The sequence below is a fragment of the Canis lupus genome, chromosome 1 (assembly GCF_048164855.1).
Source record: "Canis lupus baileyi chromosome 1, mCanLup2.hap1, whole genome shotgun sequence".
Lineage (NCBI taxonomy): Eukaryota > Metazoa > Chordata > Mammalia > Carnivora > Canidae > Canis > Canis lupus.
In genome coordinates, this window is record NC_132838.1 from 81,525,547 (window position 1) to 81,549,690 (window position 24,144).

Below are 24,144 nucleotides of genomic sequence, written 5' to 3' on the forward strand. Positions count from 1 at the left end.
GTAGAAATTTGAGTTACAGAGAAATACATCAAAAAGAATGATGGAAACTTGTGACAATAGTGCCAAGCAGGCCAAAACCTAGAATGAACTGGGGCTCTAAAAACTGCTAAAGAAAAAAAAAATGACTTCAGAAAGAAACACAAGAAAAATTGAACCTGCTGGCACGTGTTATGAAATGGTTGGCCAGGGTGAAAAAAATATAATAATAACAAAATAAAACAAAAACATTCTTTCAGGAAGAAGCTATATAGGCCAAAAAGGAAGCTCAGGGAAGGCCTGTGACCCAGCTGTTAATAAAAGAGGAAAAGGAGGCATCCCATGCTTTTTCCTTGCTTATCAATCCTGACCTAAGACTGGTCCCTACGGCTGGGAACCCACGATGAATAGGAGGAAGAGGAGAAGAAATGCTGGGAACCTGGCTTAGGGAGAAACGAGGCAGGTCCACATGCCAGCTAGAAACTGTTCCTAGCCAATGACCCAGGAGCTTACTGTCCCTTTGCAATGGTACATACATCCTGATGAGTAGCAGGTAGGTCCTAATCGGCACATAATCCTCATAGCAACAATGTATATGGTAAACTGAATGAGTTTTCTTAATACATGCCCCTAGAGGAGAATCATACTTCCCTACAGCACTGATGTCAGGCCAGTGCATGAGATTTCCTTTGGCCAATGAAGTGTCAGCAGAAGTGGCATGGGTCATTTCCAGACTTTCAGACCCAGTGTGTGGTTTGCCATTTCTCCTTTTTCTCAGCAATGAGACTGGCAGTGTTCCGGATAGAGGCTGTTCTATCAGTTGGTGTTCCAGGGTAAAAAGCAGTATGAGCAAAGCTGTACTGGTTTTCATAAACATGAAGTGTAATGAGAAATAAATCTTTGTGTTAGCCATTGTGATTTGGAGGCTGTTTGTTAACATAAACCTGCCTTCTCTTTACTCTTAAAACCTGCAAGATTAATAGCACTGGGGATGAGCATAGAGCATTTCTGGTCACCAGGGACAATCTACAGCTCCAGAGGATGGCAGTGGAAGAGTGTTATAGGAAGACCCAAGGCAATCTGCCAGAAGCCCAGGGCCAAGATGGACATGAGAATTGTCTGGAAAAGCAGGACATAAGAAATCCCCTGGAATACAAAGTATATTATTAATTTTCACTTCAACTAAAAACACAACGGGCTGATGATGTCTGATAAAACAGAGGTTATATTAATGAAGAGGGTTTGAGGGGATTTTGAGATTTTGTCTATTTTGTTTTGCTTTTCAACTAGGTCCTGAGCCAAAAGGTAAAGTGAGGATTAAGAGAGTCTTTCTTTTTAATTGAAAAAAATTTTTAAGATTTTATTTATTTGACAGAGAGAACACTGAGTTGGCAGGAGGAGCAGAGGGAGAGGGAAGGGCTTGAACCAGCACCCTGGGATCATGACCTAAGCCAAAGGCAGACACTTAACTGAATGAGCCACCCAGGTGCCCTGGGGATAGAGCCTTGAATGTAGAATCAGGAAACAGTGATGCTCTACTAATGATCCAGGTCACAACCCCCTTTTCACACACTGCCTCTCTCTCCATTATAAAAGCCAGTTCTAACCCTCTATTGAAATAAATTCTACATTGAAGCCTTGCTTTGATTTATGTAGCAACTTTTCTGGGGACAAGAAATATGCCCTGAACCTTTTCGCCTGAGGGCAAGGACCATGTTTGCCCAGGCACCAGATTTCCTTCCCACTATCTGCCTGTCTCCTGGATTGTGAGTGTTCCACATCAGACTTCATCCCAGTCTCACTGCTCACTTCTCAAGACATTGGTACCATCTTGGAATCTTCACCCCACCCCCTGCCCTGTCCTTGCTGGCCCTTTGCCTGGAATAAAACAAGGATTGTTGGGATCCTAGGTCATCTTTCTTTGCTTACCAACCCAAGACCCTGTGTTTGTCTCAGCACTCCACCCATCTGCCCATTCTGGCCCTGCCCAAGTAATTAACTCCTATGCCCAGCTCTTCTTTCCTGCTGCAAAGCTGTGCTCATCATATATGGGCATGTCACAAATCAGGGGAGACTCCACTTTCACAGTAATCTCTGGTGTAGGAAAAGTCATTAGGATTCAAAGCTGATGGCCAAGAAAGAATTCTTGATACGTCTTTGGTACAAAAAGGTGGTTTTATTAAAGCACAGGGACAGTACACATGGGCAGAAAGAAATGCACCAGGGTAATGAGGAGTGGCCCATTATATACCTTCAAGTTGGGAGGGGGTTAGGGAGAGTGTCAGTTTCTAAGGAATTTTGGAAGCAAGGTTTCTAGGACCCTGAGGGGGCTGGCTATTGTTGGGAAAAGGCCATTAATTACTGTCTAATAAAACCTGAATCATGAAACCCTTCAGATGTGTATTGGTGGGTCATATGCCTGGAGGATGATTTCCAACATGTGTCTTGGGGGGTTTAGAGATAAAGGAAGTTTCCAATGGGATTTTTTATATGTTCAAATAGACTTACAGGATGCTGAGGGTTGGGCTAAGATTACCTGTTTTCCTTAGCAAAGTATTAACATTGAGGCAGTTGAGTCCCTAGAGGAATGCCTCTCTACCAGTTTCAAGGACTTGTCAATGGGCTGTAGGTAGTAAGGAGATCTAATAATATTTCTTCTGCCTTTGTTTTGCACATCATTCTCAACTATTTTTCATGAGTGATCCAAATCAATAGGGAAGAATCCACCAAGGAGGTTTTATTAGCAAGGTCATAAATGCAATTACAAGAGTCCAAGGGACTCCTGGGTGGCTCAGTGGTTGAGTGTCTGCCTTCGGCTCAGGTCATGATCCCAGGGTCCTGGGATTGAGTCCTGCATCGAGGTCCCCACAAGGAGCCTGCTTCTCCCTCTGCCTATGTTTCTGCCTCTCTTCTAGGATTTTTATAGTTTCAGGTCTTGCATTTATGTCTTTGATCCATTTTGGGCTTATTTTTGTGTATGGTGGAGGAAGTTTGTTGGGAGTATTTTTTTAAAAACCATAAATAGCTATTGAATTTGGCCAAGTGTTTTGTCTGCATCAATTGAGATAATAGTATGTATTTATTTTGTCCATCACTGTATTATAGCGCATTACACTAATTGATTTTCAGATGTTGAACTAACCTTAAAATCTTAAAAAAAGAAAAAAAAGAGTCCAAGATGGGGAGGATCCAGCATGATGGGTGTTTATAAGAAAAAAAAAACATAGACCTAAGATATGGTCTATTTGACCATGGGAACCAACTGTCTGTTGCAGCTACTAAAAAAGTTATCAAAGGAAAAGAGATATTAATCTTCCTCTAAATTATTTTTGCGTGTCTACATCTGGAGGAGATTTTGGGCCCTGACTTGACAGATTAAGGTTGGTCAGGATAGCTGGATTAAAATTTTAACTTCAGCCAAGTCATGAAATTCACACAAAGTTCAAGAGACCATTCTAGATTTAAAAAGACTGAAGATTCATGAAAACCAAATGCAATGTGAGCTCCTGTATTTGATCTGAGATTGAAAAAGAAACAACTGATATGGCATTATTTGAATCATAGGGGAATTTTATATGGTCTGTGTATAATATAATTAAATGTATTAAATTGCTGTTAATTTTCTTTAAAAAAAAAAAGATTTTATTTTTAAGAAATCTCTACAACTCAACTTGGGACTCAAACCCACAACCCCATGACTAAAAGTCATACATTCCACCGACTGAGCCAGCCAGGTACTGTTAATTTTCTAAAGTGAGATAATGATGATGTGGTTTTGAAGACAATGTCCTTGTTCTTAGAAGATATACATTGTCATGCTAAAATAGTGAAGCATGAAATGCTATGATGTTTCCAACTTTCTTTCAAATGGCTCAGAAAAAAAAAAAGACATATATAAGTGAAATCTAGGTGAAGGATATACAGGTAACTATTATATTAGTCTTTCAACTTTTCTATAGGTATGAAAATTATAAAGAGGAAATTTTATCTTGAGAAACCACTGAAAGAAGAGTAATTTGGGCTTAAATGAAGAATGAAAAAAAAAGCCAAGAATGTTGTGTTCAATTATTTGAGGAATTGTTGCAGAGGAAAAGAGTGGGGCTTATTCAGAATGTCTCCAAAGAGCAAAGGTAGGATCTAGGCATAGGAGACACCAGAAAGTAGATTTTGGCTTAACATAAAGAAAACCTTGCAGTAAGACTCTCATGCCTTGGCTATAGCCAGCTCCAGTAGCAGAGAGAAGACAATTTTGAAAGTGACAATGTGTTAGTCACTTAATATGATTGTTTTTTTCTACCATAGAATGACCAGCAAAATCAAAGGAGCTGCATGAATTTTCATCCAAGAGCAAGGGAATGTCCCCACAGAGTGAAAGCTAAGAAAACAATTAAGAGTTTTTAAATTATTCAATAAAGCTTGTTCAAAATACTGAACGCAACCGACCTAACCTATGCATATATTAGATCAAACAGTGTACTTTTAGCAACATACAATATACTTAACTAAGGACTGAATTAAAAATTAATTTAGGGATCCCTGGGTGGCGCAGCGGTTTGGCGCCTGCCTTTGGCCCAGGGTGCGATCCTGGAGACCCCGGATCGAATCCCACATCGGGCTCCCGGTGCATGGAGCCTGCTTCTCCCTCTGCCTGTGTCTCTGCCTCTCTTTCTCTCTCTCTCTGTGACTATCATAAAATAAAAATAAATTAAAAAAAAATTAATTTATGTTTGTTGTAATCATTGCCTTCTTTTTAAAGTAACCTTCTGAATTTCCATTTGCGGTAGTCATATATTTTTTCCACTTTAAGTAAACATTTTATAGTCTGAAAAAATATAGTCTGAAAAAATGTAATAAATTAAAAAATCATACCAAGGGGTATACCAATATGGCAAAACCTGTGTGGGGTGAGGGTGGGGGAGTGTTTGTATTTAGGCATTTGCAGTCTGAGTAAGCCCTGGAAGAAGTTCTTTTTCTCTCCTGTATAACTGAAGTGTTAGAGGCCACACACTTGCAAACTCATCTCTAAGGAGAACTGCCTCCTTTGATGAGCCTCTGAAGTTCTCCAGGGTTGATATGGACAGATACCATCTCTTCATGTGGAACAATGCTACAAAAGTAGTCTGTCTTCGTGGTTCTTTTTTTTCTCTCCTGAATATTCTGCAGCTTTCCCTGAATCGCAGTTCTTTGCATGCTGATCTCCAGCCCCCTTCAGTTGCTTTTCTTTGATGACTTTTAAGTCTTTGAAGACTTAACAAATGTTCTAAGAAAAGAGAAGGCTCAGAAATTTCCTTGACTGTGACTTCCATGCAGTATTTCCAAGCCTCAAGAAATGGTTGAGACATCGCATAGTATGGTAGCACCTACATCAGGTTCAGTAGTCTTTACAATCTTTCCTCAGCACTGAATATCATTTGCCCTGTTGAAATACATGGATGTAAGAAGGACATCTTACTTTTTTTGGCCCTCTTCAATTTGTCCTATATATCTCATTTTGTACTATAGGCAAGAGCTTTCTTTCCCTTCAGTGTTAGTAACTTGATGTAATGTGTTTTCCTCCTTTTTCTCTGAAAGGTTATGTGGGACCCAGGAAATTTAACAAAAATCCCTTACCCTTGGACAAACAGAGCAGGACTGACTCCATTTTGTGCTGCACCCACCTTGTGCTGACCTGTTTATTGCTTAGGGCACTGCCCCACCCCAGTCAAGCCCAGGGCACACCCTAATAGGAAATCGGCTCAGTGATAGGCCAGTTCAAATGGATACTTTAGGGTAAAATGTAATTCAATCGGCCACCTGCGTGTGGACCCACATGACTGTGCAACTTTCTGCGTATCCCATTGGCCAGTGGCACCTATAAAGCTGCTACGCCTCTTAGTCTTGGGGTCCAAGTCCCTGCTCCGCTGTGTCGGGTATACTTGGACCCAAGCTCGAGCTTGTAAATAAACCCTCGTGTGTTTGCATCGGTGTCGGCTCCTTGGTGGTTTCTCGGGTTCGCAATCTCGGGCACAACAGTTAAAGATGATAGTATTATAGGGCAGCCCAGGTGGCACAGCGGTTTAGCGCCGCCTGCAGCCCGGGGTGTGATCCTGGAGACCCGGGATAGAGTCCCAGGTCGGGCTCCCTGCATGGGGCCTGCTTCTCCCTCTGCCTGTGTCTCTGCCTCTCTCTCACTCTGTGTCTCTCATGAATAAATAAATAAAATCTTAAAAAAAAAGATGATAGTATTATAAATTATAGTACCAATGGGAATCAAAACAAGCCTAAGTAACCACTGAGCCATCCTGCTTGAGAATACAGTACTCTTGATCCCAATAGAATCAAATGGTCTACCCTATACAAACAAATCCCTCCCTATTCTTTAGTTGCTGCCACTGATTGACCATTCAAATAATAGGGGTGATTGATTTCTCTTGAGGGGCAGGCACCTGGGTGGCTCAGTGGTTGAGCCTCTGCCTTTGGCTCAAGGTGTGACCTTGGGGTCCAGGATTGAGTCCCGAATTGAGCTCCATGCAGGAAGCCTGCTTCTGCCTCTATGTCTCTGCCTCTCTCTCTGTGTCTCTCATGAATAAATAAATAAAATCTTCTTTAAAAAAGATTGAAAGAATAACTTCTGTTGAGCATCACAATATAGCATATCTATGTATTTTTTATGTATTTTTGAAATTACAATGTTCGTAAGTAGAAAAATAATTTAAAAATTGTATATTGAGCATTTGTATACCTGAAAATGAAAGTATTATCTAACAATGAAAATTCTTGCCTTGTGAAGCAGTAATTTTCCTCTTATAAGATCCTTACAGATGGTGACTAGATGATCACGTTAGAGTTACATATGTGAAGTGGGATGGTGTAACCATTACTGCCTCACGAATTCAATATTATATAAAGTTTCTGTGGCATAAAAGGACAATTTAAATGGTGTATGTACTTTCCTGTGTCAGACAGCCCAGTGAGAAGAAAAAAGGAAGATGATAGTTCTGCCAAAATTTGAACCAATCAGACAGTACATATTCTGAATTATTACCAGGTTGTATTATTACCAGTTTGTATTAGTAAAACACAAATTATTAAAATGTTTTTCTGGTGAAATCTATTTCTCACAGAGATTTCCTCTGAATCTTTCCTGTAAAGCAAAGCTAGTGATGCCTCATAAAAATATGCACGTGGCTGGGTAAGTAAAATTTTCTGAGTACCAAGAACATTCCAAATAATTCATCAAGTATAATAAACATACTCAGGCATGTCAAATTCAAACTTGGATGTGTATTAATGATTCATTTTTAAATTACAGTTGTTTTATAAAATTTTATTTTCGGGGCATCTGGGTGGTTCGGCGGTTGAGCATCTGCCTTTGGTTCAGGGTGCGGTCCTGGAGTCCCAGGATCGAGCCCCACATCAGGCTCCCTGCATGGAGTGTGCTTCTCCCTCTGCCTACATCTCTGCCTCTCTCTCACTGTGTCTCTCAAGAACAAATAAATAAAATCTTTAAATTTTTTTTTTCATTTTAAACACCATATATGAAAAGTTCAGAGGAAAAACCAAGACACTAGAAGGAGGATGCACGTAAAATCTTCCCCTTTGATCATTGGTTTCGCTATTTTGTATTAAAGATTTGTAATGGGGTTGCCTGGAGAATTAAATCACTAGGAATTTTTCACCCAAATGAGCGAGGAAAGCAGTTTTACCATAAGAGTAAAAAAATTTTTTTTCTATATTTTGTATTACTCTGTATTGTTTTCAAACCCAGTTTTCCAGTGCCAGGGTTTCAAGGACAACCAAAATCTGATGTTACTCTAGATTTGCTTCTCAAAACTCATCTGCCTGCAGTCCTATCCCTGGTTATGTTGGTGTGTCATTATCACACACACACTCAGCACAACCACTTGTGCTTATAGGTTCATGTATATATCTGCCTAGCCTGCAGTTACATTTCCTTTCCCTTCCACCTAATCCCATTTTATTTACTTTTTAAAGATTTTATTTATTTATTTAGCATGAGCAGGATGGGTGCAAAGGGAGAGGGAGAGAGAATCTCCAGCAGACTCATGCTGAGCAAAGAGCCCAACTCAGGGCTCAATTTCATGACCCTGAGATCATGACCTGAGCCGAAATCAGGTCAGACACTTAACTGATTGAGCCACCCAGGTGCCCCAAAATGTTATTAACTTAGCTGTCTTGTTTTTCCCCCACCCCAGTGGACTCCACACCTAGCATGGAGTCCAGTGTAAGATTTGAACTCACAACCCTGAGATCAAGACTTAAGCTGAAATCAAGATTTCACTTGAACCACCCAGGCACCCCATACCTATTCCCGTTTTATTTTATTTTAGTTTAGTTTTAAAGATTTTATTTATTTATTCATGAGAGACACACACAGGCAGAGGGAGAAGCAGGATCCCCGTGGGGAGCCTGATGTGGGTCTTTCAATCCCAAGACCCCAGGATCACTACCTGAGCCAAAGGCAGACACTCAACCACTGAGCCACCTAGGTGTCCTCCTATTCCCATTTTAAAGGAAGGAGTTGTATGGCTCCACTAATACAGTTCTCTCATTTTTAAATTGAGAACCTGTAGCCTAGCAGAACCATTTGAGATTTGCCCAATCAAAAAAGGATAAGCCACATCATCTTCATGAGGTTTGATTGTTCCCATAGCACTCATTTATCTTCCTCTCACATGAATTCCCTCAAAAGCAACATCCATCTACATCTTTGCCAATACTTAATATTGTCAGCCTTTGATTTCAGCCTTTCTAGGGGGGCTGCAGTGGTATCTAATTAGAATTTTAATTTGTATTTCCCTAGTGATTACTAATACTGAAAATCTTTTCATGTACTTATTTTCAAGTCATTTATTTTCTTTGGCATAGTGTCTATTAAAATATTTTTCCCATTTTTTATTAGGCTATTTGTCTTATTATGGAGTTATAAGTTTTTTCTTTATTTTAAATAGGCTGCATACCCTGTATGGAGCCCAATGCAGGACTTAAAGTCATACCCCTGAGATCAAGACCTGAGGCAAAATCAAGAGTCGGATGCTTAACCAACTAAGCCACCCAGGCAGCCCTGAAAGATTTTTCTTATATGTATTTTGGGTACAAATCCTTTATCAGGTGTATGTTATGCAAATGTTCTCTCCCAGTTTATGGCTTGTCGGTTCATTTTCTTAAAGTTGTCCTTTGAAGAACAAACATTTTTAGTTTTAATGACTCCAATTTGCCGTTTTCTTTTATGGAGTATCCTTTTGGTGTCATATCTAAGGCATTTTTGCCTAATCCAAGATTGCAGACTCATTTTTGTAGTTTTAGTTCTTATATTTAGGTCTACAATCTGTCTTGAGTAATTTTTTGTACATGGTATAAGTAAGAGGGCTAGGTTTATTTTTTTGCATTTAGATATACAGTTTTTCCAGCCCCATTTCATTTGTTTAAGATATTTCTTATCCTTTTGGATTACCCTGGAACCTTTATAAAAAATATATTGACCATATATGTATAATTTATTTCTACACCTTCTATTCTGTTCCATTGATCTATGTCTATATCCTTATGCTAATATCACATTGTCTTAATTACTGAAGCTTTAGAGTAAGTCTTAAATCGGTTAAGGTAAGTCCTTTGACATTGTCCTTTTTCAGAATGATTTTGGCTGTTCCAGTGGCATTTCTCCATAAATCTCAGGATTTTCTTGTCAATTTCTATAAAAGCCTGCTGGGATTTTGATAAGGATTGCATTAAATCAATGGGTAAACTTAGAAGAATTGCCAACTTAACAATATTAAGTCTTTCCCATCCATGAATATGAAATACTTCTCTATTTAAGTATATAATTTCTTTCAACAATCTTACGTAGTTTTCACTGTACAGGTCCTGCATTTCTTTTGCTAAATATTCCTAAGTATTTTGATCTTTTGATAGTATTGTGAATGAAATTGTTTCCTTAATTTCATTTTTGGATTATTCATTGTTAACTCAGAAATAAAATGGATTTTTCTATATTGATTTTGTATGCTCTGCCCTTGTTAACCTAGATTGTTGGTTCTAGTTGTTTGTTTTTTTAATTCCTTCTACATACATGACTCTGTCATCACAAATAAAGATAGTTTTACTTATTCCTTTCCAACCTATATGCCTCTAATATATATTTTTAAAGATTTTATTTATTTATTCATGACAGAGAGAGAGAGAGGCAGAGGTACAGGCAGAGGAGAAGCAGGGAACCCGACACGGGACTCGATCCTGGGTCTCCAGGATCAAGCCCTGGGCTGAAGGTGGCCCTAAATCGCTGAGCCACCCGGGCTGCCCTGCCTCTAATATCTTTATTTCTTACTGCACTGGGCAGAATGTCCAGTAAAATCTTAAATAGAAGTGATGAAAATGATATCCTGTCTTATTCCTGATAGGGGGTGAGGGACAGAAGATAGTCTTTCACTATACTATGTGCAGTATTAATTGTAGGTTTTCAGAAATGCCTGTTACCAGGTGGAGGAAGTTTGTTGGGAGTATTTTTTTAAAAACCATAAATAGCTATTGAATTTGGCCAAGTGTTTTGTCTGCATCAATTGAGATAATAGTATGTATTTATTTTGTCCATCACTGTATTATAGCGCATTACACTAATTGATTTTCAGATGTTGAACTAACCTTGTATTTCTGTGTTAAACTCCATTTGGTTGTGATGTATAATTGCTTTCATATGTTGCTGAGACCTGTTTAATATTTTGTTAAGGATTTTCCTTCTATATTCATGAGGGATATTGGTCTGTAGTTTTCTTGTACTGTCTTTGTGTATGTGTCACTTTTCAACTTGGAAACGATACAGCATGTGTGCACCTTAAGGTCACAAATATAACTGTGAATAATGCTCACTACATTCTCTATACTCATGGAGTTTGCAGTCTTTTTGGAAAAGTCAGAAATGCTAAAAGAAAATAAATGTTATTTTAGATATACAATTATGATTGTGTTTGCTTAAAATTAATAAATAATGTTTTATGTTTGTTTAAAGTTATGGGACCCAATGGAGAGAGGTAGATGGATATTTAAAAGTTTTTAAAAGTCCTGTATAATTAAGAGAATGTTATATTAGTTTCAGGTGTATAGTGTAGTGATTCAGCAGTTTTTTGCATCACTTGGTGCTCATGATAAGCATATTTTTAATCCCCTTTACTTTTCATCTACCTCACTCCCCACCCTTTTCTTCCCTCCCTCCCAGTTTCTATAGTTGGGGGTCTGGTTTTTTTGTTTGTCTTGTTTTTCCCTTTGCTCATTTTTGTTTCTTAAATTCCACACATGATTGAGATCATATGGTATTTTATCCTTTTCTGGCCATTTTAAATTGGATTATTTGTTTTCTTGATGTATAGTTGTATAGCTTCTTTATATATTTTGGATACTAACTCCTTATTGGATATGTCATTTCCAAATATCATTTGCTGTGCAGAAAGTTTTTATTTTGACATAGTCCTAATAGTTTATTTTTGCTTTTGTTTCCCTTGCCTCAGGAGACATATCTAGAAAGATTTGCTATGCTTGATGTCAGAGAAATTGCTGCCTATACTCTCTTCTAGGATTTTTATAGTTTCAGGTCTTGCATTTATGTCTTTGATCCATTTTGGGCTTATTTTTGTGTATGGTATAAGAAAGTGGTCCGATTGCATTATTTTGCATGGAGCTGTCCATCTTTCCCAACACCATTTGTTGAAGAGACTCTTTTTTGCTTATTGCATATCATTTACTCTTTTGTTGAAGATTGATCGACCATATTATGGGTTTGTTTTGGAGATTTCTGCTCTGTTCCATTGATTTAAATGTCAATTTTTATACCAGTACCATACTGCTTTAATTACTACAGCTTTGTAATATAACTTGAAGGCTGGGTGGCTCATGGTTGAATGTCTGCCTTTGGTTTAGGGCACGATCCTGGAGTTCCGGGATCAAGTCCCACATTGGGATCCCTGCATGGAGGCTGCTTCTGTCTCCGCCTATGTCTCTGCCTCTCTCTGTGTCTCTCTTGAATAAATAAATAAAATCTTAAAAAAAAAAAAGAAGTCTGGAATTGTGAGACGTCCTGTTTTGTTTTCTTTTTCAAGATTGCTTTGGCTATCCAGGGTCTTTGGCTGTTCCATGGAAATTTTAGGATTGTTTTACGTCTGTGAAAAATTCTGTTGGTGTTTTGATAGGGATTGCATTAAATCTGTAGATTGCTTTGGGTAATACCTATTTTAACACTATTTGTTTTTCTAATCCATGAGCATGGAGTATCTTTTCATTTGTTTGTGTCATCTCCAGTTTCATTCATCAGTGTTTTGTAGTTTTCAGAGTGTAAGTCCTTCACCTCTTTGATTTTTATTCATAGGTATCTTATTGTTTTTCATGATTGTAAATGGGATTGTGTTCTTAGTTTCTCTTTCTGATACTTATTATTTGTGTGTAAAAATGCAATGGAGTTCTGTATATTGATTTTTTATGCTGCAACCTTACTGAATTCATTTATCAGTTCTAGTAGTTTCTGGTGGCGTCTTTTGGGTTTTCTACATGTCAACTTCAAGTAGTGAGAGTTTTACTTCTTTCTTAACAATTTGGATGCCTTTTATTTCTTTTTGTTGTTTGATTGCTATGGATACGACTTCCAGTACTATGTTGAATAAAAGTGGTGAGAGTGGACATTCCTTATTCCTGATCCTTAGGAAAAGCTCTGTTTTTCCCCATTGAGTATAATGTTAGGTGTGGGTTTTTCATAAATGACCTTTATTATGTTGAGATATGATTCCTTTAAACCTACTTTGTTGAGAGATTTTATCATGCATGATGTTGTACTTTGTCAAATGCGTTTTCTGCATTTATTGAAATGATATTTTGGTTTTTATCCTTTCTCTAATTGATGTGATGTGTCACATTGATTGTGAATGTTGAACCACCCTTGCATCAGTAAGGGGACATGCTTTAGCAGTTAATAAGGAAGAATTCTCCCAAAGGGTGGTATTTAAGCTAAAACCTAAAACATGAACCAGCTGGAAAAGGGAGAGGAGAAACGGGAGTATTTCAGACAGAAGTATCAATGGGTGAGCCAGGCAGGAAAAACTTTGATGAAACAGAGAAACTGGGCCATATGAAGAAAAGCAATATACAGGAATGACTAAAGAAATGAGGATGCTTGAAAGGTAAAATGCTTTACTTCATCTTCTAAAGGTACTGAATTTGGCCCTGAGAAGAATGCATGTATTACTCAAAGAAGCCAAACAGTTGCTTGGATGGAAAAATAATTATTTATAATCCTATCTTCTTGTCACTTGGAGGGTTCCTAGAGGCTGAGTATGATGGTACTCTTGCAAACTTTAAGATCCACTGGTTGAATGTGACTTCAAACATCTTGTATACCAAAACCCAAATAAGAGAAGACTATCCACTGCATTTTGCTGGAAGAACTTGTATAAATAGTTCAATGTGATTTTTATTCCTCAATGGTCATAAGGATTTTTCTGGCACTCAAAGAGTTACATACCCATTCATCTGTCAACTGAAATAGAAATATTTACTCTAGAGAGTGCTCACAGGAACATGTCTAAGTAAATGCGAATAAGACAAGTGAAAAATGGCTCAGTCCTACATACCTTCAGCATTCTAGGAAGCATGTGTACATTTTAAAACTGCTTGCTTGGGCAGCCGGGGTGGCCCAGCAGTTTAGTGCTGCCTTCAGCCTAGGGAGTGATCCTGGGGACCCAGGATCAAGTCCCATGTCAGGATCTCTGCATGGAGCCTGCTTCTCCCTCTGCCTGTGTCTCTGCCTCTGTGTGTGTGTGTGTGTGTCTCATGAATAAATAAATAAAAGATTTAAAAAAATAAAATAAAACTGATTGCTTTTCTAATTCTCTGTATATCGTATTGATGGCATTTTTAAAAATTTTACTGATTTCCTTGATGAAGAGTTTAGCAAATGCAGGACTGAATCTTAATTGCTGAACACTTTGATTGCTTCTAATTGCCTTTTGTCTCTTTATGTGTCTCAGTTTAATACCACAGAAAGCTTTTGAATCATTAACACTGGAAACATAAGCCCACCACTTTATCACACAATAAGTAAATCATAGGCATCCAGACTAGCCAGCAGATCTGACCTGGAAGTGTCTTTTCTAAGGTTCAGCTGGGAGATTTGTCTGTCTTCAGCTGCTTAAATCATTTGTCATCTTAGTGGAAATTTTCAGGATGCCCTCACAGCTATAAATTTCCAGCCTGGTATGGAAATTCATTGCTCCACCCACATCTGAACATTCTAGATATGAAAGAAGCTTTAAGTTATATTCACTGTCTAAAACAGCAAGGGAATCTTAAAGTCCTCTTATTGCAAACCTCTTCTCCTTCTTCCCCGACCCAGCGGAAATAATGGTTGTAATGCAAAGGTAGCCTTAAAATAACATACTGAAAGTCATGGTTAGCTCTTTAAGAATATACTCCAGAATTAGACCTGGATTCAAATCCAGACTCCCCACTTTTAGTTGTATGCCCTAGGGAAAGTTGTTTACTCTCTCTGAGACTCAGATTCTTCATCCAAAGAATGGAAGGAATACTCTATCCTAAATGGCTGTTATAAGAGTCAAACAAGATAATATCCATAAATCATATAGACTAGTTCTTGGCACACAATAAGAGCTCATGAAACTTATCAATGGATTGTTACCCAAGCCAGTTAACTTACAGCCAAGGGAACTCATCTATCTCTGAAATATCTAACAGGCCACACATTTGTCCAACATCTCAGGGAATGAATGGCTGGTGTAGAACAGTAGAGTTGGATGCTCTTGGTTTTCATACCAGAGTTCATTCTGCTCTAAATGCTCCAGTACTTTGCTGGTTCTTCAAGTGATAGGTGCAGAATTATTCCTCCTGAAAAAAAAAAAAAGAATTATTCTTCCTGCTTTCTTATTTTTCTGATCACTTACAGTTTTGGTTACAGCTTGCTATCACGTGAATCTTGGGCTAACCAAAATACTCATCTGAAGAAAAATATGAAAACAACACAAAATAATTAGAAGGTGAAAAACCTAATTGGAAAAGAAAGTTTTTTGAGAATATGGTACAACATAGTTAGAAGAAAGACATATGCAAAAATATTGTAGCATAATGGCTTTGTTTTGAATAATGATACTTTTCTTTTTAATTCGCCAAAGGCATTTTTCTAAGAAAAATGATTCTTGATGCAGAGTCTAATATATGGTCTTTATATATGCATGTAAGTTTACATTACCAAAAATATTTTTAAGAATTTTTGCCCCCTAAATGGTTCAGCTAAACAAGAAGAATTTGCAGAGGGGAAGGAGGGATTTTACCAAGAAATAGAAGATAGATGCCACCTTGTTCCAGCTGCCAAAAGGACTTGCAATGAAGTCCAGAGCAGAAGAGGGAAGTGAGTATATGATTCTTGCTGATAGCCAAAACAATAAATTGAGAGTCGAGGAGAATATTTCCTCTCTTGTACTAGTTCAGCATTGTTTCAGCCTTATTTTCTTGGGTCTCCAGACTCACCCCTGGCTTGGGAGGGTGTAGTCCATGACCTCTTGCAGCCTGTGGGCCCCAGTGAAGCTTACTGGAAATGTGACAGCAGTAATAGTACTTCTGTGGTTCCTTGGATCATATGAAATAAGGTTGCTTTTATTCTTATTTACATAAGCAAAATGTGCTAGTAACTATAAATAATACAAATAACATGAAATGTTAGAGTGAAAAAAAACAAGTCCTCTTCACGACAGCACTTGGTATCTTGCTTTTTTTCACATGACCATATGTCTTGGAACTCACACATAGTAAATATAAATCTACTCATTTTTTTCAATCTTCTTATAGTATTCTACAATATAAATGCACAAAATTTATTTAACCATTCCCTAATTGAGGCAAATTTCTGCCCTTTTCCAGTTGCTCTCTATTATAAATAAAGCTGCAATGACTGTGTACGTTTGAATATGAATGAATATTTCAAAAGAATAGATTCTTAGAAATTGAATTCAGAATTCCAAGGATGTGCTTATTTTAAATTTTAATATTTCTAAATTTCCATCTAAAAATTTTGTATCAATGTACCCTATTACAGACTGTATGCGAATCACCCATTTCCACCTGGTAATACAAGTGTCAACCTGTTCTTAACAATCTGATTGGTTATAAAGTGTAGCTCATTGCTTATTTTGCATTTCCTTTATTACTTTGGGAATAAGTAAGTCTTTAAATTTTGTCATTCTTTTTTTGTGTGTGAACTGCTTCTTTATTTCTTTTAACCAGTTTTACATTTTATTCTTTTCGGTAAAAGAATAAAATAAGTAGGAGATTTTAATAGATTTTGTATATTACATTTTGTTTTATATATTTTGCAAAGATTTGAAGTGGGACCTTTTATTTGTGGGTCTTTTGCCATACACATCTTTCAGTTTGTTTAAAGTAAGACCTTTTTATTAATGGCTCCCAGAATTTGTGTCTTTCTTAGAAAGGCCTTCATTACCTTCTCCCCCAACATTATAAAAACTGATGTGCTAAAATTTACTATAGTTCCTTCTTGATTTGTTTTTTAATTTTTTAAATAAATTTATTTTTTATTGGTGTTCAATTTGTCAACATATAGAATAACACCCAGTGCTCATCCTGTCAAGTGCCCACCTCAGTGCCCATCACCCAGTCACCCCCAACCCCCGCCCACCTCCCCTTCCACCACCCCTAGTTCGTTTCCCAGAGTTAGGAGTCTTTCATGTTCTGTCTCCAAACATTATATGGTCTCATTATTTTGGGGAATATAAAAAATAGTGAAAGGGAATAAAGGGGAAATGAGAAAAAATGAGTGGGAAATATCAGGAAGGGAGATTTGTTTTTTTTTAATTAGTGTTTAGAATTTAGTCCATTTGGGCTTTATATGTATGATGTGATACTGGCATCCAAATTAAGTCTTTTTCAGGTTTTCCAACTCTCAATGTATTTTTTGTTTTTTTTTTTTATAATACTTTTTTTTAAAGATTTTATTTATTTATTTATTTATTTATTCATGAGAGACACACACAGAGAGAGAGAGGCAGAGACACAGGCAGAGGGAGAAGCAGTCTTCATGCAGGGAGCCCGATGCGGGACTCGATCCTGGGTCTCCAGGGTCATGTCCTGGGCTGAAGGCAGGCGCAAACCACTGAACCACTCAGGGATCCCCTCTCAATGTAGTTTTTGAATAGTCTGCCCTTTTTGCTCTGATTTAAAATGCATGTTCCTTTGTTTTTGAATTGTCTTTTTCAGTTCAATTTGTCCATGTCTTTATTCTGAACCACTACAACATTGTTTTACATAAACTTAGTGTATTTTTGATAACTGAAAAGTCCTTTTTTGTTCTTTTTTGTTTCAAGTTTTATTGCTTGTTCTTGTGCATTTTCTCTTCCACATGAACTCTAAAATCAGCTTATCAAGTTCAATAAATCTCCTGTTGGGATTTTTATTAGTATCGCATTGAATTTATGGATTAATTTGGAAAGCTGACATCTTTATAATATTGACTCTTTCATCCAGAAACATGTATAGCTTTCCATCCATCGGGTCTTCTTTTATATCTTCCATAAAATTTTATAGTTTTCTTCGTGGACCTTGCATTGTTCTTCTTGGCGTATTCCTAGGGGATTGTTTTTAAAGCTTATGCTGCCATTGGGAATGGGCTCTTTAGATTTTGGTTTTCTGCGGAAAATGAAAAGACAGCAGGCACTGAGAGAAGAGGAAGGAGAAGAAAAATAGAAATTAGAAAAGTAAGATGAGATGATGAACAAGGAAGAGAGAGAAGAGAAATTTGGTGGTGCTTTGAGTACCTATCACATGACATGCCCTGTGATGGAGGCATTCGTGAGCACCATCTCCCACACTCTTCCCTCCAGGTGTCTCATCTGAAAAACTGAAGCTTAAAAAGGTCAGCAAGGAAGCATGGAACAGGAAATGAAAAGAGACCAGTTTTGGAGTGAGATCTGGGAACCGCTCCCAGATTCCAATCTCACCAGCTGTGTGATTTTGCTCCAGTTACCTAATTACATTTCTCATTTGGAAAACTTAAATAATATCTACTCAGGTGATTGTGATGATTAATTGGAATAATGGATCTGAGGTGTCTGCTCATTAGATGCTGCTCTTGGTAAGTGTCAGTTCCCACCCATGAACCCATCTCTTCTTGCCCCTCTCCCTGCCCCTGGCTTTTCTGCCATGGCAAGGAGTCCCAAGATAGCAAGGAGCCTTCAGGTTAATATGCATCATGATTTTTATTCCCTGAGTCCATAACACCCAGGAACACATACCTAACATTCTTAAGAAACATTGTAGGGGAAACTGTCATTAGATACTGTGATTTGAGTCTGGGAAAAAAAAAAATCACATAAGCCTAAAAAAAACCCACCCATTTTTACAAAAAGAGGCATTGTTGAAATGTGAATCCATATTCAAGCCTAAATCTCCAGTGAGAAACACCCTTTATTTCTACCCAGACAATAGTTCCTTGTCCTGAGACAATGCTGTCTACATAGCCCTGAAAAGCATCAAATCCCCATAGTGATGGCAATGGTTTTTCTTAGGGACACTGGAAACAGTGTCTGGAGGAACCAGAATACCTGACCCAGGGCTTTGGCCATTGAAAGGAGACTCATTCCCAGCCTGAACAGCATGAAAAACAGAACTGGCCCCTATGTCCTGGCTATGTCTTATATTTGCTGTAGGGCTCTGATCATCTGGAGAAGCTGTACTTATGAGATGTGAGTCTGAAGTCAAGAGAGGTAAATGAGACATATTGAAATGTTATTTTCTAGACAGCTTTGTTCCCAACACATTACTCCTACTCATCAAGAAAGTGTCTGACTTGGCCTGGATGGAAATCCTTTGCTCTGAGCCTTATTTCCCTCATCTGAAGAATGGGGTTAATAACAAGGATCTCAAAAGATTGCTGTGAGGATTAAGTCACACAAATATAAAATTGTGCCCAGTGAAAATCCAAAGTATTCTTTCATCATATAGGAGACTCCATTTGTAGCCGGGGAATGTTTTCAGTGGTTCTGCATTTCACTATTCAGGGTGAAATTTGATTTCTGCAATAAAGCCAAAGGTCATATGATTCTGGGACTAGTAAATAATGTGTGGAATTATACTGAGCAACTGTATTTTTTACTTTTTTTAAGGGATGATCTCTTTTAAATACTGAAACTAGTTTCTGTATGTGACCTGTAAATTGACCTCAACCAGATCTATACTCAAATTATATCCAGAAGCCAATCACTTCTGACCATCTCCTATGCTACTGCTTGTTCAGATCGAAGCCATTGTTATCTTTCTCCAGAATTATTGCGAGTAGTGTCCTCCTAAATGGTTTCCCTACTTCCTGACTATTTCCTTAAAAATATTTTGAGCCGTGACAGTATCATTGGAATAACTGTGTTGTCTCTCTAGAGGAATGTTTTGGCCATCATTAGATATTCACTTAATCAACAAATATTTATGGAGCCCCTACCATATGCCAGCATTGTTCCAGGTTCCGATGATAGAGCAATGAACACAACACACACGGATACCTGCCTCATAGAGCATATGTTTTTTAGTGCAATGACTATTTAACAAATAAACAAGTACAGCATACCCTATGCCAGAAGGGTAATAGGCATTGTGGAGAAAAATAATGCAGAGCAAGATGGGGAAAGGAGCACAGGGTTGGGAGTGGAAAGTAGGGTTATTATTTTAAATATAGTGGCCAGAAAAAGTCCCTCTAATGAGCTGACATTTGAACAGAGACTGGAAGAAGAGGAGGGAGAGGGCCACATGGTTATGGAGAGCATAATGGAGAGAAGGGAATGGAGAGGGTATTCCAGGCAGAGGAAACAGCAGCTACAAAGGCCCTGACCTGAGGTGAAGTAAAGAGGCCAGACTAGCTTGGCACAGTGAATAGAGGGAGAATACAGAGACGGTTACACATATGGTGGGGATGGGAAAGGGGTAACAATGATCACTGCAAGCCATCATGAGGGCTCAGGTTCCTACTCAAGTGAGTTGGAAAGCCACCTGAGGATTGTGAGGGGAGAGCTGCCCATGATCTGATTTACATTAGCAAAGGATCATTCTGGCTAACCACTTCTGTAGAGCAATGGTTCTCAAACTTGAGTATGTATCAGTCACCTCAGAGGGCTTGTTACAACACAGCTGCTGCATCTATCCTCAGAGTTTCTGATTGAGTAGGTCTGTTGTGATGCAGGAGTATTTGCATTTCTAGCAAGTTCCCAGGTGATGTCAATGCTGCTGGTCTGGGACCACAAGGTGAGGACACTGGTAAACAGAATAGTTTGTAGGAGAGGGAATAGTTGAGGCAGGGGAGCCAGCTGGGAGGCTATTTGGAATAATCCAGAAAAAAGATGATGATGGCTTCAGCTCAACTAGGTGGTAGCAGAAGAGTAGTGAGGAGAGATTAGATTCTGGATAGAATTTGAATATAGATCCAATGGGATTTGCTGAAGCATTGAATGTGGAGCACTATGAAAGAAAGAAATGAGTCCAGGTTTAGATTAAGCAACTATATGAATGGAATTACTATTTACTGAGATGTCAAAGACTTGGGTGGGATGGGATCATATTAGGAGTTTAGTTTAGGGAGTATTACATTTGATATGCCTATTGGGGATCCAAGTGGAAATGTCAGTCAAGCCTTTCTTTTATGAGTCTAGAATTCAGGAGGGAATTCTGAGCTGGAGGTAGAAAGGCAGGAGTCAGCAGCACATAGATCGCTTCGTGAAACCTAGCTGACATCATCACTGGAGAGAATGAAGGTACATAAGAAGTATGATGCCTGACGCTGTGGAGTCAGCCCTAGGATCAGAAGTCAGGATGAGGGGAGGGACCAGAAATGAGACTGAGAAGTGATCAGTTGGTGAGAGGAGAACCCGGAGAGTGTGGGGGCCTGGATGTTAAGGGAAGCAAGTATTTCAATACATTCAGGTACATTTGCTATGAAACCACCTTGTTATAAGTTACCACCAGGCATCCTCTGTGAAGGAGGAGATACTGCTTACCATGGAATATGCCAAATTTTGAAGTGGTTCCTTATAGATAAATTATCCCCACAGGAAGAGACACATAACTTGATTGAAATTTCATGCACACAAGCAGACACACACACACAGTCTTGAGCTGATTTTATTGTTGCAACCAAAACAAAACAAAACAAAACAAAACAAAACAAAAAAACAAAAACCCGTTGACACAATTTAATCATTGACATAGACTGAAATCTTTCATCTTCAAGCATTCTGTCTAGCTGACTCTTGTCTTTGAAGCAAATTGTCCAATTTTGAGAGTTGGGAGTTGTATATGTGATCAGACTGCTAGGAATTTGTGTAAATAAATGGATACATGTTTCAGAAAGCACAGAGTTTTTTTTTTCTTTTGCCCCCCGGCTTTATTTTCTGGTATTGAGTCTTGGAAGTCTCTGTGTTTTTGATATAAACTGCAGGTACCTCAGTTCCCTGAAGTACTTACTACAAGAAGCTGTCACTTTGCTTCTCTGTGAGAATTACAGAGAAACTCTGGCAATTCAGGATGGCACTGATCAGAAGCATTGGTTGCATCTGTTATCAAGGTATAGCTGATGGCAAGAGAGCCTTACTCAGTAACCTTAATAAAAATTCATTTTTCAGACTTTTTGTGAGTTGCAACTCATCTTTAAACCTGAATAGTATAGGGACGCCTGGGTGGCTCAGTGGTTGAGCATCTGCCTTCGGCCCAGGGCGTGATCCTGGAGTCCCGGGATCAAGTCCCACATCAGGCTTCCTGCATGGAGCCTGCTTCTCCCTCTGTCTGAATCTCTGCCTCTCTGTGTCTTTCATGAATAAATAAAATCTTTAAACAAAAAATAAATAAACCTGAATAGTATATAAAAAATGTACTCCACAGACTGTATATTGCTTCTCATTGTAAGAAAAAATACTACTTGTCACTCAGCATTATGCTTCCCAAATAAATTGGGTAAGAATACAATGCCCAGCGCTGTGGGTGGTACAAGTGGTGAAGAGATAAATGATATGCACAACACATTGCTATGTGTTACCTCTATGTGTTACACAGTACCCTCTAAGGGGGACTGTGGGTGCTTGTACTCAACACTCCTCCTCATAAGAGATACCCAAACAGACTGCATGGAGCTATATAGTCTGCTTCTCCCTAAGGAGAAAACAATTGTTTATTATTCAGGTTTACTTATCAAAAGGCATGTTGAAATACTTAGGACTAGGTATGTAACTTTTTCATGTCTTATTCGTTTAACAGATATTTTTATTAAATATCAGGCACTGACCTATGCATCTGAGATATATGTGTAAATAAAACATATAAAAAACCCTGCTTCCTTGGAGCTTACATTCTGGTGGGAAGAGAAAAAATAAAGGCAAAATAAATAGTTAAGTTATATAATATGTTGCAAAACTATAATGCTATGGGGAAAATGGAGCATGATAAGAAGTTTGGAAATGCAGGGAGGAAAACAGGTTGCAATTTTTAATAGAGGAGTCAGGGTAGGTCTCATGGAGAGGGTGACATTTGAGTGAAGATTTGCAATAGGTAAAGTAGTTTGCCAAGTGGATTTCTGAAGCAAGAATGTTTCAGGTAGATAAAAGAGCCAGGCAAAAGCCTTAGGGCAGAATCAAGCCAGAAATGTGTAAAGAATAATATGGGGTCTGGTGTGTCTGACAGGAGATGAGGTCAGAGAGGAGATGGAGCCTTACTTGTAGAGGGCCCCATTGGCCATTCTAAGGACTTTGGCATTTTCTTTGATTGAAATGGGAAGCCCTTGGAGGATTTTAGGCAGAAAATTGATGTGATCTGAATTACATATTAGGAAGATCATTCTGGTTTCTTTGTTGGAAAGTTTCTTAAAAGGCAAGTTTGAGAACAAGAAGATCAAATAGGACGCTATAGCAATAATCCAGATGAGAGATGATGACTGAAACCAGAGTGTTGTCTGTAGGAATGGAATGATGTGGCCAACAGTGATCCCAAGGTTTTGTATAAATAACTGGAGGGATGGAGTTGTCAACTGAAATGGAAAAAACCTCTGATAGAATAGGTTTGTGGTAGAAACTGAGAACATTTTCAGACATGTTAAATTTGAGATGTCTAAGGCATCCACGTGAAGATGTCAAGTAGACCACTGCATGTATGAGTCTAAACTTTAAAAGAGAGGTTGATCACAAGATTAAAATGCAAGAGTCATTGTCATATCAATAAAGGAGTTCATTATGAAAGTTGGTACCTATACAACTCAATACCAAAATCCAAATAATCCAATTAAAAATTGGACAGAGGGGCAGCCCGGGTGGCTCAGCAGTTTAGCACCACCTTGGGCCCAGGGCTTGATCCTGGAGTCCCGGGATCAAAAATCCCACGTCAGGCTCCCTGCATGGAGCTTGCTTCTCTCTCTGCCTGTGTCTCTGCCTCTCTCTCTCTGTGTCTCTCATGAATAAATAAATAATCTTAAAAAAAAAACTGGACAGAAGACCTGACTAATCTTTTTTTCCAAAGAAGACATACAGATGACCAATAGACACATGAAAAGATGCTCAACATCACTAATCACCAAGGAAATGCAAATCAAAACTATGATGAGATATTACCTCACATCTGTCAGAATGGCTAAAATAAAAAACACAAGAAATAACAAGTATTGGTGAAGATATGGAGAAAAAGAAACTCTTGTGCACTGTCAGTGAGAATGCAAACTGGTGCAGCCACTATGGAAAACAGTATGGAGGCTCCTCAAAAAATTAAAAATAGACTTACCATATGATTCAGTACTTCCACCACTGGGCATTTGCTCAAAGAAAACAAAAACACTTATTGGAAAAGATATATGCACCCCTATATTTATTGCAGCATTATTTACAATAGCCAAGATATGGAAGCAACCTAAATCTGTCATCTATCCACTTATAGAGGAATGGATGAAGAAGATGTGGTATCTACATATGCAATGGAATATTACTCAGCCATAAAAAGAATAAAATTTTGCCATGTACAGCAACATAGTTGGACCTAGAGGTTGGACCTAATGCTAAGAGAAACAAGTCAGTCAGAGAAAGACAAATACCATATGATCTCACTCGTATGTAGAATTTAAGAAAGAATGAATGAACAAAGAAAGAAAAA

The 24,144-nt window shown here is 38.3% G+C and overlaps 1 long non-coding RNA gene across 4 annotated transcripts in view; it reads left to right on the top strand.

Moving 5' to 3' along the window:
* The window catches only part of LOC140639152 (uncharacterized), a 114,777-nt gene that overhangs the window by 76,035 nt on the left and 14,598 nt on the right, over positions 1-24,144 (top strand). Inside the window, exon 3 of one of the 4 annotated variants that reach the window (XR_012035993.1) lies at positions 7,080-7,147. The exons of the other annotated variants lie outside the window; for them this stretch is intronic. This is a non-coding gene — a long non-coding RNA (uncharacterized lncRNA). The remainder of the gene's footprint in view (positions 1-7,079; positions 7,148-24,144) is intronic. 4 annotated transcript variants of the gene reach the window in all.